At 39.6% G+C, this 13,616-nt stretch overlaps 1 pseudogene; it reads right to left on the bottom strand.

The window, feature by feature from the left end:
* LOC146313867 (signal transducer and activator of transcription 1-alpha/beta-like) overlaps positions 1 to 13,616 on the bottom strand; it is a 33,515-nt pseudogene that overhangs the window by 2,774 nt on the left and 17,125 nt on the right.

The following is a 13,616-nucleotide window of genomic DNA, read 5'->3' on the forward strand; positions in this document are numbered from 1 at the left end:
GTCACGGACCACCTGAGGAGACCTCTGCCTCTCAAAGTGGGAGTGTGAGGCTGGACTCAGGGGCTTGTTGAGATCATACCTCATTTACAGTACAAGAGTCAAAGACAAGTAAGTTGTTGTGTGTGCTGATACACGGGTAACAGTTTGCACCAGAGTCTTCAACCAGACAGTTAAAACTACACTAAGAAACAAGGCACCTAATCCCTTAAAATATAACTCACTTCCAGCAGCCAACAACATGGAGCAAACATCCAAATGTGAGAAACAATTACGTCAAGGTTGAAAAAGGATATTTTCCACCTACAGTTAAATAGGTGAGTGTAGGGTGTCATAGATTTAATATGTAGTTTAGGTCCCTTTGGAGGCAAACTTGCCAAATGTTACACTCAAGAATGAAGTTCTACATTTAAGCCCACATAGATGAAAAGTCCTGAAACTACAAACTAAACTAAACTTCTAAACTACAAACCTACCTTGTGACGCAGCTGAACACAAGATTGTGAGAATCCATCTTGCTAGGATGCAAGTCAGTGCGTTTGTGTCTGAACTACATGGGTTCGGACCAATCGGCGCCCTGCGAGGAACTACTGCCAGCTATGTGTGTGGTTTAGGTGTAATGACAGCAAAAAATATCAATGGCCGCTTTTAGAGTTTAGCTTAGATGAACACACATATTGTTGCTTTCCAGTATCTTTAACAAACTACTGCTTCCAAGGTCAAAAATGAAGATTAATTGTCAAATTTTAAGCCAACCCTGCTGTGAAGTCCTTAAACTACTACATGTGGTTACAAGCTCAGCAAAAACACTGCATAACAAAATCGTGCAACATGAGATTTAAATCTTCATAACATACAGTTGCATCATTATGATCTTGCAAAATTACCGTTGAATTAGTCCCTTGTGAAAGCATTAATTTTTGTACTGTCAGTGCAGTGAGGAGAACAATTACTCATTTACTACTTCCTGAGTCTGAACTCCTGTCAGACAAGGATAAAAGTGATGAGGGCATTAACTGAGACAGCTCACAGCATTGACTCACCTGATATCTTACTCATTGTGAGAACGTGCTGATGAGCTTATTCTCTGTTTTTCTGGAGCTCTCCTTCCAGTCTCTGGTTACAGCGTCATTGCTTATACAGGTGCATGAACGACAGCCCATTCATCTGTGTTACTACAATGACTGAACTGAGGTCTCGTCATTGAACAGGAGAACTCTGCCCGTTTTGGATTTGATTCAAAACAGGCGAGAAGTGAGCTTCCTGTTGCACCCAGCTGGCCACATTGTTTGGCTGGAGTCCTGGCTGCCTCGGCTGCTCTGGCTCGGCTCCACGCTCAGGCTGGCGAGGGCAACTACTGGAGCAGCACACGGCTCTGACCCTGTGACCGTACAGCTCAGAGTGCAGGACAGAGAGCAGTGCCAAGCAGCGTGGCTAAATGCTGATAGACTAACACTTACACCGGCCACAGGAAATGTCTGTTTGACGCAGTCCTTATCAGGGACCAGAGGGAATTGTAACAAAACTGATAAAAGTCCTCCTGGAGTTCTATTCCTGACATTAACAATATAACAACATTTCTTCCCAGCAAAGGGCCTTGCTCTAAAAGTTATACTTATTTGCCTGATTTGGTCTGTTTCTCCATATAGTCCAGGTAAAAATATGTTGACAACTACTGTCCACGTTGCCATAAAATAGAAGTACATGGTCCCCAAAGGAAGACTGCTAATAAATTTGCCAACCTGTGACTTTTAATGTAGTGCAACTGACAGCTTGACCAACAGTTTTGTCAAAGACAATCTCAATCTCAAATTACTACATTTTCCATAATGTTTACCATGCATTTATCCCCAGAGAATGATTTCTGATGTTTTTGATGACCCACTGATGTTTTCTTTAGCACCAACATCAAGGAAGGCAAACTTCCACTCCAACATAACTACATATAACCATACCACGGTCATGGCTATGGGTGGACGAATCTCTGTGTTTTGGACTGTCATTGGGTTTTTCAGTAATATTTGACAGGACAAAATGTCAGCCTTAAAGATAAAAATTAAAACAAGCATTAAAGAAGGACTGCCATAACGTTTATAAGCACATTCATGTTCTCAAGAGACTCTGTTCCTTTGATTTTATTAATGCCTTTAATCTGAAAACCTTTTGATCAACACACAAGACAAGACTAATTGTACCAATTACAAGATATAAGATACATGGTGTAAATGTGACTGGTCACAAAAAAAATGAATGATAAATATTTTATGGTAATTTTACACTTGAAAACAATAAAACTTCAAAATGTCTCAGAGCTAACACTTTCATGGCCCCCCGGCCCACACTGCTCTAAGTTGATATTTACATTTTCATCCCGAGACAGTAAGAAAATGACAACTGTCAGTTTATTGCCCATTTGGCTGAACAACTGATACTGTGGGGTGTAATTAATGTTGCAGCCTCGAGGGGCCACTAGCTGGGCTTTACAAGTTTTGGTCTAATCTAGTAAATTAGAGCAGACGTCTAACAGTAGAAAGCTCTTCATTCAGGTCCCCCACTCCAGTAGGTAGCAGTAAAAATGTCATAAAACAATATGGACAGGACTCCATATGAAAAGCTCGCCTGCTCTCAATGATGGAGCACACTACAACTGAACCCCATCAAAAAAATTCACTTGCCAGTTGTGTAATTTAAGTAGCCTTTTTACGTACTACAGCCAGCAACCACCCAACACCAGAGTCAGTTTGTAAGCGGACTCTCAGTTGGCTATGCTAAAGCTAATATTGTTTGTGGTGAAATTAACCCTCCAGTGATTTGAATGTTGCATCCAACAGACATAAAACAGAAACCTCTTTGTTCTGCTCCACAGACCAGTAGGCGCCAATTCAAAAAACTTGCCAGTTGTGTGATTTAAGACGTCTTTTTATTTACTACAGCTAGAAACCACCCAACACCAGGCTCAGTTTGTATAGGTTTCATTCTGTCACAGGCTTTTTGATTCATGAGCAGTTGATCACTGTGACTGTGAGTGTCACTATGAGCAATTTCCACTGTATTTTGTGAAATGTTAAGCCTCTTTAAGAGATAAAGGGAGCTTGGTTGTCAATTGTTGTCAAATCAATTTTGATGATGTCAAACACATGATGATCAACCTAAAACTATTGTAGTAGACCTTGGCTGGTGAGGACAAATATAAAGCAACATGAAATAAATAATGCTCAGACATTTAATTTGTTAAATATATAATGCTGCAGTTAAACATGATTTGTGGTTATGGATCATTAGTTAGGAATTCAGCTTGTCAGATGAATGAAGCAGCATTTTCTGGTTGGTTCACCCTGAGCGACCCTGTGTGTTTTCCTTCTTGCCAGGATATGGCCTAAAACAAACCTGGGGCACCCCACAGCCCTGTCTGCGCTTGTTTAACATTTTAGTTGTTTGCTCAAGTTTGTCGAGTTGGATTTTTGCAGGCGGTTGGTACTGTGTTGTCAGGAAGAGAAGTTTATAATATACTTCCTGTTAATGTTCCAGTTACACTGAGGACTTTACCACATGTACACACTTAAAAAACATTCCACACATGCATGCACACACAAGCTAGAGCGTGTGAAACCATGTTACATAGTTGTAATCACAATTTTATAGAAAACGGATGTGTAACTTTCCCACGATTTTCATTTGACACAATTATGTACTGTTGAACCAGGTCCTGAACTCTTTTGAGCCTGAGCACCGAATCATCTTTGATGACACCTGTATGGAAAGGAAACAGAAAAAACTTAGTCTTGGTAATGGCAGGGGGGGAGAGAGAGAGGGGATGACATGCAGGAAGGGCAGTGAACTGACTTGAACCTGGGCCCCTGTTGTTAGGACTCAGCCACTATGCCACTATGTATATGTTTTTTTGTTTCACGCTTTTTTTTTTTTTGTCTTTCTTTTTGAGTCTCATATGTGACTGCCATCATGCCAGAAAAAGAAAAACAGATCAGTGTCACATTATAACAACATGTTTTTATGACATACTAACTAATCATATTGTAACAAGAAACTTTTTCTGCTAGGTCTGTTCTTTATAACAACAGTCTGTTATATAGAAATAACAGACCTTACGATGCTGGAATTGACCAATCAGAATCGAGTAATTAACATACCCATGAAATAAAAAGTGATGACTCCTATCCTAACATGAGAAATTCTATTTTTATAATGTCACATTATAACAATCCATTCTATCACATTATTACATGAAAAGTTAAACTTATAACAATATAAATAACATAACTTTATAACAAGTTAAGTTTCTTGTTTTAATATGATAAGACTGAATGTTGTTATAACATGAGAATACTATTCATTCATAACTATTCATGTGATACTGATCTGTTTTCTTTTTCTGACACGGCAGCAATATGCTCCCAAATGTGACATCTTACATGTCTTTATGTTTCAGGTTTATATACAACACTTGGGAGATTTTAGTTTCATCAGTGGCTGCTCAACTCATGTAAGTTTGATATATACTGTCTACTATAGTATGTCTATTTACTGTCATATGTTCCCAAATTATATATGTTTCCTATTAAACACATTAACTAAGAATCTTGAATCTGGTTTGACTGCTATATGTAGTTTTATATAAAAAAAAATGAGTAAAAGATCTTTTCCACATAAGCAAAGTATAGCATGTCGCTAAATTTTCTCTATACACATGGACTGTGATGTATGAAGTGTTTGCTCTTCTCTTCTTCTTTTGGCTCTGACTTGCAGATCAATATGTATGATGTGAATTTAATGTACAGTGACTGTTAGCAGTGCATTATGAATCCAAACAGCATCTTATCCAAGTGGCAGAGCTTGTTACAGCAGGATCAGCACCTGACCTGAGGCCAAACTGTCACAGTGCCAGGAAAAGAGCTATTTTATTACAGTATATAATGTGTCTGTGGTGATGGGAAGAATCTGCAGTACAATATCTCAGGAGGAGATGAAATAGTAGTTCAGGTTGGCTCAGGTTCAAAAGAAAATAAGTGGAAGTAGAAGTCCTGACAGGGGCTGACTAGAGTCTGGGAGCCGGTTTCTTGCCTGCTAACTGTCAGGGCTCTTTTCACTGCTCCACAGGACTAGGCTGGACCACAGCCTCCCTGTGAAAAGAGCAAGGATTAAGACAGTTAGAGATAAAGACAAAGAGGACACACTGCCTCTCATCCCCTGGGAGCACTCCCCCCCACAGCCACACAATGATAGCGTACAATGGGATGATGTGTTCTTTTGGCCCTTACCGGATGTGTCATCTCGCGCTGCTGTGCAGAACTTCTCAGCATTGTGTGCGGGCCTCTGCCATTGTGGCTGGGCAATACTAATACTTTGCAGATATTTCACAGTGGGTGAGTGCTTTCTTTCCGCCCAGGCAGCCTGGAGTTCCCTGACTCCCAGGGTCAGGAAGCAGGGAGGCCCTGGAACTGACTAGCCTGCAGAGCTACAACTACAGCTGTGGGGGAGGAGGAAGGCAATGATCTTTGCTCTCGTCATCTCCGTCTTTCTACCATGTTTGGGAAACTTCTTGAACACCTAGTAAACACTCATTTCCTTCTGAACTGATAAGTCTTTTCAGAGTCCAATCTAAACAGGTATCAGTCTGGGCTTGGGTCCAAACACAGTATTTTCTAGGCAGTTTCTTCTTAAAGAATACTATCAGGAGTGCCCTTATTGAAGTCAATGTTTTTTTTTAATCATTATCACCTCTCTTAATACATTGGATTCATTCAAGCTTGATAACAACACACTGAATTGGCCTGACAACAGTTAATAAATTGTAAAAGAGTTAAAAATTGATTCCCTTTTTCTTCTCTTACTAAGGGCTGGATTACACCTCCAACTGGACACACACCCTGGATACCATGGATGCCTGGATGTTCTAAGACGTTCTGGTGTTCCACTTGGAGGATGTGTTCCACACATTCCTAGTAGATTGACGTCTGTTGTGGTACAACAAATTGATGCACACAGATGTTGAAACAAGCAGGTACACCCTCTGATGACAAAATTTATGTCACATGGACCCTAGCGCACCCTTGCACGCTCTAGAAAGCATAATACCAGCTTAAAGTGTTCCACAGGGAGCCATTTTAGCTCCACTCCTCTTACAGTTAATATCAATAATATTTGCAGTTCTGTGTGGTATTTTATATTGCGTTTCTATGACAATAATTTTGTGTTATTTTCTATGAGAGCCTAAATTGTTTAACATTTCATCAGTGGCGTCAAAGCCTTATAAATATGGATCTCTAAAAATGTAAATGCCAACAAATCAAAGCTTGTCATGACTAAGAAATTCTCAGCACAAGTTGCACTCACTCAAAAGCTATCAGCTACATCTCATGGCCTTCATCAGCAGATGGTGCAAAGTAAGATGACCTTTGTGTTAAGAAATGCTTAGTAAAGTTGACATTTTTGGGGTCAAGAATGAACCTTAAAATTCACAGTTTACCTTATTTTCTGGAGGCAAAAACTCCTGTGTTGCACTGCAACAATGATTTAAAAAATGTGGCATTTTTGGTATTGATTCCTAGCCTTTGTTGAGAGTTCACAAAAAAGTTGAAAATGAGAGATGATGTTTTTTTACACAATACATTTCACTACTGGATCATGGGAATTTACAGTAACTCACATGTAACCACAGCCATGTTTGAACTTCATCACAGTACAGTAAATCACAGAGGTCCAGACAACATTTCACACAAACACTGTGACCTTTAAAAAACGCTGACTCAACTGAGCACTGAAGGTTTATTTCTAATAGTCCATTAAACAAGCTGCCCTTATTGAGAATAAGGTTAAAATGTTGAGAATAAAGTTAAAATTTCAAAAATAAAGTTGAAATGTTAAGAATAAAACTGAAACATGAGAATAATTTTAAAATGTTGAGAATATAGTTGAAATGTCAAAAATAAAATTGAATTGTTGAAATGTTGAAGATAAAATCAGAATGTCTAAAATAGTGGTGGAATGTTCTGACTTTACGGCTCAGCAGGTGGAGACCAAGTAGAGTGAAAGACTTACATTCGACTCTAAGCCTGGACTAAACTTAAGGTAAGATAACCAGAAAGTGCAATCTGCAAATGTTATGGTCCAGTGCCTATCTTTAGTCCACACAATGACAGAAGCCCAGCCAGCAACTATGGATATGCAGATGTGATATTTGTCATGACCATTTAGTGCTGTCTGCTGAGACGAGACCAGAGAGGAACTGAAAGGCTGGACACAGGAACTGACTGTGTGAGAGCAGTCAAAGGGAACATTGCCCTTGGGCCTATGAAAGCACATTTTTCTCCAATGTCATGGAGATTTCTTTTGCTAATGAGCTGCATCCATGGGCTATCAAGTGCTGCCAAATGCAGAGGGGAGTAGTTCCTTTGCTTAATTAAATCACGGACAGTTTTGTGGCCTTAATACTTTGGATGTGAGCCTTTATTCAACGGTTGGCGGGGACCTAGATCCACTTACATTTTTGTGTGAAACAGGGCAATGAAATGGGTCTTTGTCAGTGGGAACACAAGTGGAAGTATTCACACTATTTCATGTTACCTGGATACACAGATATTGTTTGATCACTCACAGGCAAACAAAACTCCCAAACAGGAAAAGTCAGTTGGACCTCTGAAAATTAAAGTTCTGTCAAAAGAGAAGAGAGCACTTACCCTGAGTTTTTCTTTTTATTCAATAAAGGGTCAGCCCTATCCAGTGGTGGACAGTAGTGAAGTACATTTACTTGAGTACTGTACTTAAGTACATTTTTTGAGCATCTGTACTTTACTTGAGTATTTGTTTTTCTGGAAACTTATTACTTTCACTCCACTACATTTCAAAGACAAATATTGTACTTTTGACTCCACTACCTTTCTAGGAAGGTTGTTGTTACTTTTTGACTAAGCTTTGAAGTCAGCTGTTGCTGTTTTTTCTTTTCTAAAATGCAGTTGGTCACATGCTGTGATCCTCACAAAAGAAAACCAATCACAGTAGCTCCTCTGGATTGATGTAAAAGTGGAAATACATCATCCAGGTGCTCTGTAACAAGAACAAACAAACTCTCCCCCTGTCATTCAAACAAAAAGTGGTAATGGTGACGGCAGGAGAAAGACTAAATTAAATCTCAAGATGTTATTATAATTATTCATTATTCCAGGTAGCTTTTAAAGTTGGATTGTTTTTATCATGGTGAAAAATACCACATAATTTATGTATATATACTGCCTCTGAGGACAGAAAGAAATCTCAGTTATTTAACAGACTTGGAGAACTCTTTACAGTCATCTTCAATCTGCTTTTATGATGTGATTTTAATACAGTTGCATCAGAAAATGACAACAGCTGTCCTTTTTGTTTTTGATTGTATTTCTATGTTGAAGTTTTTATAGGTGTTTCTATAGACTTTGTGTAGCAGAGTGGTTCTACAATCATCAGTGCATCATTAGATGGTTTTTAAGAGTTACAAGCTTCTGTAAATGCATCATGAAAACAATACAACATGTATTGATATTAGAAAATGTACTTTGTAATTTGTACTTTTGAATACTTAAAAACATGTACTTTTGAATACTTAAGTAGTTTTAAAAGCAAGAACTCTAGTACTTTAACTCAAGTAAAATTTTGACTGAGCAACTTTCACTTGTAGTTGAGTAATATTTGACCAGGAGTATCTGTACTTTGAATCAAGTACTGGGGTTGAGAACTTTGTCCACCACTGGCCCTATCTTTGTGGAGCTTTTTGTGGGCCACATGGAACGCTTGAGGAAGACTGTGGGCATTACTTAGGACTGCAAAAGTTACTCTTACTTTCTGCACAGGAAGGAAACCTGATACTATGCCATAATGTAGAACACAAAAAGTTTAGATGATGATGGCAGCCTGACGTCAGGCTAGCTCCTCTTGATCTAGCTATACCTTTACTAGGTAGTTAGCTAGCATTTTGCTAACATTTCATCTCACCCTCCCCTTCTTAAAGTGTAGAAGAACCTATGGTGGCCATGAAACTAGCATGCAAGACTGTATCTATGGCCACCATTAGGTCTGTCCGCTCTGGGCTGTTGTAGAGACATGGCAGTGCAACATGGTAGATACATAGGACTTATTCTAAGGTGAGAAAAACACAATGATTCTCATTTTCAGGTGATTATATACAAATGAAAACATTCTTAAATGTACACAAGGCCTCCTAGACCAGTCAGGGTATCAAGTGTCATTTCTAAAGGTCTCCCAGACACACTCTTAAACAATTCTTCAAATGTGGATTTCTTTCCAATATAGACAAGCCTAGCACATAGCATATTGATGCTCTCGTGTGTCCTTAGCCATAAGGTCAAAGTAGATTCAAAAGTCCAAATGAGCAGCATAAGAAGCTGCAGTTTTTTCTCTCTTCAAAACCATCAAAAAGATTATGCTTAGATGGTGTTTTATGTAACACAACAACAGAGCAGAGAAGCCAAACAGGCTTTAGCCTCTGGCGCTTAACATGATACACGATCCATGAACAATGCCGCAGTAAATGTATACACCTCTAAGAGCTGAGGCGACGTTAGCTATGCCCCGTGGGACATACCTTTGGTAAGTGGAATGGAATCCAGGAAGGAACTACAGATACTGTAGGTACAGAGGCAGGGTCTTTATCCTCCCACAAGACTGGGAGTAATCTCTCCTTGAACCCACAAAACAGACAAACTGACAAGTGATGAATGTGAGAACTAAACACTACTACCTTCCATTCACTTGCCTAATTCTGTTAATCTACACTGGAGTGATAATAAGCAGTACAAAGTTCACGTGAAGCTTTTAATCTACATTTTAAAAGCTTGTACTTTGCTCTTCTTTGCAGGGCAGACAAACAGAAGGAAGAAAAGGATTCCAGGTCCTCAACTCAATAAGATTCTTTCTACCACAAGTCCTCTATAAAAGGGAAGTGCGGTTTTGTGTCCGAGAGCTTTGAGACGATACAAAGAAGCTCTCTGCTCAAAAGCATAACTTAACAGCTGTTTTAGCAATGCACAGAAGTGTGAATGCAACTTTTTCATGTTGAAGACAGGCCCCGGAGATGAAAGGCTCCTTTCATGATCCTTGTGTGCTATAAAAATGGCCACTTGCAGCAGACTGGAACTCAAGGGAGGCAGATCCAGGTGGCCTTGGCACACTGTAAAAATAAACTATTTGTTTTAACTTTGAAAAGTTAGAAAGTTGCGTAGCAGCAAGTTGAATGAATTTAAAAGAGAAGTTGAGGTACTTTTTAATGATTCAAAACAAATCAAAGTTTGTAGTCAAATAACTTGATATAAATTCAGTTGTACTTGAGAAAACACGATAAATGTTAAATTTTGCCAGTGTCACTAAAGTGTTGTTGGTTCAACTTGATATCTTAAGCTTATTGAACATAATTTATAAACTTTGAATGAACTAATTCAGTACTAACCTTTGTTATTATTGTGTAAACAAACTACAGTTTATCTTATAGTTCCCATGAAACAGCCAGTGGATTGCTTATGTGGTTATGTGTTTCCTGTAAAACAGGCAGATAGGGAGAGACTTGTTGCAGACATTGATTGCCATTTACAGTAGCGCTGTTACACTCTCCTGCATTGCAGCTAAAGCGGTTCATGGACCGAATGGGAGAGCAGGCCTTTCTAGCCGACTCTTCCTGGACTGAGAGCTCTCAGTGAACATGGCTGACCCAGGACCAAAACAGCCTCCGACATCAGCAGGGAATAGGCTACAGTACCAGGGTGGTATTCTCGCTAGGTTTGGCTCATAACAGCCTGAGGCTGAGTCACTGCTAACTGAGCTAACAGCAGTTAATTGGGGCTAACTAAGTTAAAGTAAGTTTGTTCTCTGCAATTAGCTTAGTTAGCCCCAGGGTGCAGTGAGTTAAACCCTGCAAGAACAGCACCTTGTTACAACCTTGGTGCTGTGTTCACTGTGGCTATGTTTGTCACGTGACCAGTTGTGTTTACTGGTAGGCTGTTGAGACTGGTTCTGTTGCCCATTAAAGGTATGGCTTGCTAACAATTAAGCTGGCTATTTTAGCAGCCAGAGGATATCAGACGGGATACCAGAAAATACTGGTACTGGTTTCACCAAAACCAGTGAATAAAGTCATAAAGTGGTGCTTTTGTACAGTGACGGCCTCTCCCTTGAAACATTCAGCTCACTCCGGTCAGTCTGACGACAGAAAACAGGCTACAGTACCGTGGTTATGGTCTTGCTTGGTTTGGCTCACAGCAGCCCAGAGCTGAGTCACTGCTGTCTGAGCTAACGGCAGTTAACAGGGGCTAACAGAGCTAAAGGAGGTTTGCTGGCCACAGTTACCTCAGGTTAACCCCTGAGTGCTGGGAGCTAACCCCAGCAAGAACACAACCTTGGCATGACATCGGTGTTGTGATCCCTGTCGTACACGAAGGCTGTCTTTGTCCCAGTGACCAGTTGTGTGCACTGGAAGGCTGTTGAACCCAGTTTTGTTGCCCGCTTATGGAAGCTAACAGTTACGGTTTGCTACTTGCTAATTGAAGATGAGCAGCATGAAGACATCAGAAGGGAAACTATGAAATATTTTCTCCTAAAAACATGATCCAATTTTGCCCCACTTAGTAAATAAAATTAGAAAGTTGTGTTTTTGTAATACCCACAACTCTCCACTCGCTCTGGTGAACAGATGTATTTGTGTTCCATGCTGTGCTGCACCATAAGAAATGGATCAGATACTAGTATATAGATCAATACACATGTAAGAAAACATTTAATTTATTTTGACTTTATGGCAACTTTATAGTGTATTAGAGACAAACTTTAACTGTCAAACAATGCACGCTGGGAAGTCCACTAATATGCTGATCATGCTTCTTTTAAAAATGAATTTAATGACTTGATTGAACTCTGTACAGTACATTCATTCTACTCATTATCTCAAGTCAAAAGACTTCAAGTAAGAAGAAGATGAAAAGCAGAAAAATATTAGAAATTTTAGGTTTAATTAGCTTAAATAAATAAAAGTTGTATATTTATGTTTAGTTAATGAGAAAAGACAAAATTTCCTGTGTGATTTTTTTTACAGTGCACACAATGTCGGGGAAAAACAGTTGTTTCAGTGTTGTATTAATCTTCTGAGTGGAAACTTTTCAAATGCCAAAATAGAAAATTCTAATTGCACCAATTTAAAAGCATGAGAAGTTTGGCCTCAGTAAAAACAAGCTGCGAGGAGTGCTTGCATCATTACAAATGCACTTCTCAATGAAGAATATTTTCTTACATGTGGTTTCAAGTGTTTGAAGCAAATTAAAAGACGTGACTACGCCAGAGAAGGCAGCATTCTGTTGTCACGCTGCAGCTCTGCCAGACTCCGGCTCTCTCAAGTTCAAAGTGGAGTGCTCCCAGACTTATCTTGCTCTTGCCACAAGGGACCTCATTTATGACATTCTAAAGCCTAGCAGGGCCTGATTTCAACCAAAGAACACCCCATCCAGATTTTCAAAGGGCCAAAAAAATCACTCTTCCTGCATTTTCAGACTCCAGCAAAGCCTAAATGCTCCAACTACTGTATATTAGTTGGCACAAATTTCAATCCTGGCCACATCTGTTCATAGCCCTGCACACACACACAGGAACACACACGCACACCCCTCTGATTGGATGGAAACAGTCCTGGGGAACATGTGAAGTGGTGTGGAGGTGGTACGCTTGAAAAGGAGCTTAATGAATTCATAAGTATAACAGTATGGACGGGGCTGAATGGGAGGCCAGGCTGTTTGATGTGCAGCTCTGGTCCAGATCGCTGCCAAGAAGCTGGAAGTAAGAGGCAGCCTCTGCTAACACGGAGGTTATTGCCCTGCTGTATATGTTTGTGTGGCGGCAGAGCTCCTGTCAGCAGCTCCTCATGCTGTCAGATGAACACACACACAAACACATTTGTCTTCATGTTGGATTGTCTCTGGAAAGCCAGTAAACGGTCATAATGATCTTCTGAGAGGATCTGCAGGAGATGTCCAGGATGACTGGAGCCAGTGCAGACATCAAATACGGCTAAGAATTTTTAATCAACTTTTAATTATAATCAATTTGACTTTTTATGGCTCTTCATTTTTCTACTACCTTCATCACTGGCAGGCATCTATAAAAGCTTAGAGTGCCCTCCAGGCTGACAGATAGAATCTTATCCTCTAAACTACAGAGACATCAAATACACCATGGGTCCCATTAGGGAAGCACATCTTTTTACTTTTTACTAAAATGCACAAGCTGCTAATATGAACTGATTCATCAGAAACTACAGAGATTTTATTTCTAAGGGCCTATTTCCCAACTGAATGTTACACTTTTAGGGGAAAGGTATTCCTCTATCTACAGCTAGCACTGCAAGTTTATATAGATACTGTCTTAATATAACAGAGTCTGGAGACTCCAGTCACATGACTTGGACTCGAGTCAGACTTGAATCACAAATATGATGATTTTAGACTTAAAAAAATCAATCAAAATAGATTTCAAACTCAACCTAGACTTCAACACCAATGACTTGTGACTTCATTTTGACTTGAGCCTTTCAACTTACATTAAAACTATTCATTCTCAGCAAATCGACACTTTAT

This window comes from Lutjanus erythropterus, chromosome 15, assembly GCF_056507025.1.
Source record: "Lutjanus erythropterus isolate fLutEry1 chromosome 15, fLutEry1.hap2, whole genome shotgun sequence".
Taxonomy (NCBI): domain Eukaryota; kingdom Metazoa; phylum Chordata; class Actinopteri; order Lutjaniformes; family Lutjanidae; genus Lutjanus; species Lutjanus erythropterus.